Here is a 5,537-nt window from a genome sequence, read left to right on the forward strand (position 1 = left end):
TTTATCTCTATTTCACAGACTATGCATGCAAAATTACATAAAAGGGGTTTTAATTATATTAAAATATTATTTTAAATTAATCATTTATTTTATTTTTTATAACCTTTAAAATGTAAATATCAATAAAAAATATATACCTCTATTTGAATTTAAATAAAATATAAAAATAAAAATATAATAAAAAACTAAATTTTGTATTTTAATTCAAATTCAATAAAAATTATATTTTTTATAAATTTATCAATTTAAAACAAATTTGTAATGATTTCTTAAGTTTTGTTATAAATCATCATTTAATTATTTATCATCGTCCATGAAACAATTACCGAAATTTTTTATTTTAAATAGATACATCTAACATATAGTCCTACATATGACATATGAATTCAAAGTTAGGATTTTAGAGTTTGAACTAACATATAAATATTATAATAATATCTAAACATTTGTTATAGTATATTTATTTTACAAATTAAATAGTAATTTAATAATGTTATGCTTTAATTATCTTCAAAATCATAATTGCATAAATTTTGTTAGTATTTTTTGTAACACTATAATTATTAAAATGTCACGCTTCCGGCTGCGCCATTGTGATAGCTCGGATATTAGGACAATTTTAAAATATTTAATACTAAAATAGGAGCCTGGTTAAAACTTTAAACTGTATTTTTTAAAGACCATTTTTTAAAAACATAAATCCATACTTACAATGAAAATTACAATACTTGTCCCGAAGTGGATCAAGAAGGGAAGGGGGAAGAAGGGATAGAAGAGTAGAGAGATGCCAGAATAATAAGTGCATATGCAAGAACAATAAAATAAATATGAAGTTAGATGCGGCCTCGCATATGCATATTAGTGTCACTACAACATTTTTGAGCTATTGCAACATGTGCAATAAATAACACTTAAAAAGTGTTGTCTAAAGTAGTTAAAAACATCACTTAAAATTTATTAAAAAAAATAAGACTAATACAACACTTTGTTAATAAGTGTTATTTTTTATCAAAACATATAAAAAATGTTGTTTTAATAAATTAAACAAACAATATTTATAATATTTATATATCACGCTTTATAAGAGTTGTTTTTAAATATATAATAAACTTCTAGTGAAAAGCGTTGCTTAAATTTTTTTCATCTAAATTTTAATTTCCTCTAAATATTTTAATTCCCCCGAAACTAAAAATAGGAAAGAAAACACAAGCAATAATTGATTCATCACTCCTCACTCCTATTAGTTTATTACTTAGAAACAGAACTCAAATCCTGCTATCTTAGAATCAAAATCCTAACCCCAGCTCAATTTCTCCAATTTGACTACATTGACTCGTGTTCTGCATTCCTTTCTCTCGCTATTGTCCTGGAAGGTTCTTTCAAGAGGATGCACCAGCTCCATGGAGGCTTGCTTGGGTGGTGCGTGTGAGTTTCATGGTTGATTGCAGAGGCGCGTTGGTCTCCGATCTCTCCCAGACGAACGCTTGGATGGCGTTTAGAATCAAAATCATGAATAAACCTAAATCCTTAATCCCATCCCTAACACAATTTCTCCAGTTTCACAACACTGATGCGCGCATTCTGCGTTTCTCTCTGCTCTACCGAGTTCTGCTATACTCCGCCATGTTCTTCTGCTCTGCCGTGTTCTTCTCCTCGCGTCGAGTTCTGCTTTACTCCACCATGTTCTTCTGCTCGCGTCGAGGTTAGCTCTGCTCCACTATGTTCTTTTGCTCGCACCTTGTTCTTCGTTCTCTCGCGCTGAATTCTGCTCCACTCCTTCGTATTCTAAATTGGGAGAAGTAGCTACTTATGCAAAAATAGTGAGAAATGTGACCTTGTTTTTATTTTCCTTAATGTTTCAGGAATTTCATGTAACTCAATTAGATTACAGAAAGGCTATCTGCGGATAAATGTGAGGTATGTTCCTTTTGTCTTTAAATATGTCATTTAATTTGAAGTTTAAGTAATTGGAAGAATAAACTCTCAGTTGCTGCTATTTTATAGGCAGAGTTGTTAAGCAAGAAATATGAGGAGAAGTACAAACATTGTAGCAGAAATAACATCCAAATTGATTGTTGAAGGCAGTTATGAATATTCTGTTGGATATTCATGGCATTGTGATGGTTGTTCGTTACAGGAGAAAAGTGCATTTTGGATTCAGAACTTTGGCATGCATGTGCTGGTCCCCTTGTTTCTTTACCAGTTGTTCAAAACCGAGTTGTGTACTTTCCACAAGTTCACAGTGAACAGGTAAGATTGTGATGTTGGAAGTTATATGCCTAAGTTCTTTTAGTTTATGTCTAAATTCTAAACTATAAAATAATAATAAGAATTCTAAGTTTTTGATGCTAGTTTGTTTGATTACTTGGACTTGATGAGTTATATGCATGCATGAATTGTTTGATTTTATTTATAATTAATTTTAGGTGTTATCTTTATTAGCTTGTTCTGCACCTTGTTGCTATGCTGTAACTATTATAAGTTGTAACTATTTTATCTGTATTGGTTAGTTCCAATGCTATAGTCAAAGAGTGTAGGTTTTGTAAGTGCTTGTTTGGATTTGTTTGCATGTCCCTAATGGATATTTGGTATATGAGTTACATAGAAAATGAAACTGGTTAGAATAATCATGCTTCTCACTATATTGTGGAACTAATAATTAATTCAGACATAAAAGGTTTTTGATATTTTTGAGCATATTTATCTGATGATCATCATTCATTTTTGTTTAATTTTCAACATAGTTCATCTCATCTTGTTGCTTTCTTCTTAATGGAAGGACTTTAAACCTCTATCTCTTTCTCTGTTCTTCACACTGTGTTGGTTACTTCTCTCTGTATTTTGGGTTCGTCGCTGTTGGCGTCTCCATCGTGTTCGTCGCTGCTCGCCTCACCTCGCCGTTGGTTTCGTCCCTGATCGCATCGCCATCTGTTCATCGCTGCTCACATTTGAAGCTTCTTATTTTTGGTCTTTTCGCTTCCAATTTTCTCGTCGCCTTCTGCTCTCGGTAGCTTCTTGGCTCCTGACTGGGTGCTGAGCTGCTCTGCACCGCCGTGGTGCATCATAGGTTGGCTCCTTGCTCTGTTCTATTTTCTTATGGCTAAAGTTGATGAGAAATTTTGGTTCTGCAATTTTTTCTTCTTTGATGAGAAATTACTGCTTAATTAATTTTGGTCCTATAAAATCACTACAATGTTTCATTGTTATGATATATTTATCTACCTGATTTAATCACTAAATGATGGCAATTTTAGGGCTTGGAATTTAATTATTGGTGGAATCTCAATTTGGAAAGTTAACAGTGGATTCATTGTTATTGCAGGTGTTGGAGTTGGCTGGGAATTCTTTCAGTTCAATTGAGTTAGCGCTAAGTTTTTCGCCATGTTTCCAATTACGTTCACAAAAGGTGATTTTTCTTTGCCTAAGTGTTCTGATTTCTTTACTTTCAGCTGAATTATGATTAACACATGACCATGACTCAAAATCTATTTGGCTACCCACCAAGTGTTTGCCAAAAGTCCTCCACGAACAGAGGAAAACAAAGGTGCTTTATTATTAACTTCCATCTATTTGACTCAAATTATCTCCTTTTTTGACTACAAACAGGATTCATGTTTCTTGAGTCACAAGGTGCCTTTGGAGTATATTAATTCACCAAGAATGGTGTTTGCAGCTACAATGGATACGTTACTACTACTATCATATATGCTTGAAAGTGAATGCATTAGTAGGGTCTCTAAATATAACTCTTTAAGAGGGAAAAGAAAATCAGAGTTTAGTATTCAAACGGAAACGGTTGATTATTGTATTATATGATTTCTTAAACTGACTTGGCTGGCATTGGTTTTTAGACTTTAATATTTAAGAAGTGTACTTTTATTACTTGTCAATTATCTCTAATTAAGGAGCGAAATTTCTTTGATTGGAAGACTCTAAAAGCATGTATGTTATTCTGGTACTATTCCCTAAACCTTTATTATTATTATTATTATTATTATTATTATTATTATTATTATTATTATTATTTGGAATGGAAAAAACATAGCACTATTCAGAGTTGGAATTAAAGAAAATGGTTGGAATTACTAACATAACTTTCCCCCCTGATCTTCTATTATTGTTACAGGCTTTTAATGCTTTTGGGGAGTCCTGTGGATCCGTGATTTTGGATGCAGAGATGAATATTATCTAGCTTTTATTTCTTGGTCCTTGTTGAAAACCACCTAGATTTGTGTTCATGTAAAGTGTTTTTAGACTTGGTGGCAAAAATTGTGGTAGGAATTGTTGTTACTTGTTTCCCATTTTTCACACTCTTAACCTTAGCCACCATACTATTTGTTGTTACTTGTTTCCCACTTTGCGATCCTTCCTGTCCTAAATTTGTATAATTCTAATTTTATTATATTATTATTGTAGTTGCAGGAGGCATAACTAGAAAGATGGAAAGGGCTCCCTGTTGTGACAAGGTGGGACTCAAGAAAGGCCGCCGGACAAAAGAGGAGGATCAAATTAAATCTTGACCAACTACATTCAAGCCAATGGAGAAGGTTCTTGGAGGGCTTTGCCTAACAATGCTGGTATATATGCATGCTTCCATCTCTATTATTCTTTTCATTTCTTTCATCATCAGCCTCTTATTCTTCTTCTTCTTCATCATGAAGGGTTACTAAGATGTGGCAAGAGTTTTAGATTGAAATGGATCAACTATTGGAGAGCTTATCTCAAAAGAGGAAACATCTCTATTGAAGAGGAAACCATCATCACTGAGTTGCATGCTTCTTTTGGCAACAGGTTAGTGCTATTTTTACTACTACTCTATATGTGTCTCAATGCCATTATGTATGTCCATTAGAAGAAAGAACAAAACTTGAAGCTATACACATGGACAAACACACCGCAATTTGGTTCTTGTAATCTCAACACCTTAAATTAGGCCTCCATTTCTGATTTTATCTTGTATAATGACCATCTTAAAACAAGATAAATATTATTTTTGGCCATTTTTAATACTCTTCTCCCTTACTTGTAGCGTGAGATGAATGAGAACAAAGAAGACCCGTCACAAATTGATGTGTTTGTTGCAACTCGAACTGGATGAAAAGGAAAAGAGCTTGATTCAGGAACACAAGCTGTTATTGTAAATCATAATGAGTTAAAGTAGAACTGCTCTGATAAGTATGCTTTTATCACAATCTTGAAGTAGAACTGCCTTAAATTTGTTGCTTGGTTGCCAAAAATTATTTGATTTATTTTGCTTTTGCTTTTTTCAAACATTTATATACACGGTAATGGGTTATGGGTCCGACAAACAGTATTTTCTAAACTCATCAGAATTAACCCACCCACCTTACTCTGCTTTACAATTTAGGCCTTTGAAGTCTCTTTCGGAAAGTGGATTTTTTTTCCTTATATGAAATTCTTACTTATTAAGTGTCTTTTTCTTTCCCACTTATGATAAAACAGAAAATGTAGAGCCAAAATGCTAGAAAAATGAATTCTCTATTTATTTAAATGCTAGAAAAAAGAATCCTTTGTTT

At 32.6% G+C, this 5,537-nt stretch overlaps 1 long non-coding RNA gene across 12 annotated transcripts; it reads left to right on the forward strand.

Moving 5' to 3' along the window:
• The first annotated feature begins 1,177 nt into the window (after nucleotides 1–1,177).
• Nucleotides 1,178–5,237, forward strand: LOC112703269 (uncharacterized). 12 transcript variants are annotated; one of them, XR_011864068.1, is made up of 10 exons: nucleotides 1,178–1,702; nucleotides 1,863–1,917; nucleotides 2,005–2,250; nucleotides 2,955–3,067; nucleotides 3,323–3,406; nucleotides 3,607–3,955; nucleotides 4,127–4,274; nucleotides 4,417–4,577; nucleotides 4,662–4,791; nucleotides 5,030–5,237. It is a non-coding gene; the product is annotated as an uncharacterized lncRNA (long non-coding RNA). The 12 variants fall into 12 exon arrangements; XR_011864069.1 differs by having other exon boundaries at nucleotides 1,198–1,702; nucleotides 3,607–3,942; XR_011864072.1 differs by having other exon boundaries at nucleotides 1,198–1,702; nucleotides 1,863–1,912.
• Nucleotides 5,238–5,537: the final 300 nt, after the last annotated feature.

The sequence above is a fragment of the Arachis hypogaea genome, chromosome 7 (genome assembly GCF_003086295.3).
Source record: "Arachis hypogaea cultivar Tifrunner chromosome 7, arahy.Tifrunner.gnm2.J5K5, whole genome shotgun sequence".
NCBI classification, from domain to species: Eukaryota; Viridiplantae; Streptophyta; class Magnoliopsida; order Fabales; family Fabaceae; genus Arachis; species Arachis hypogaea.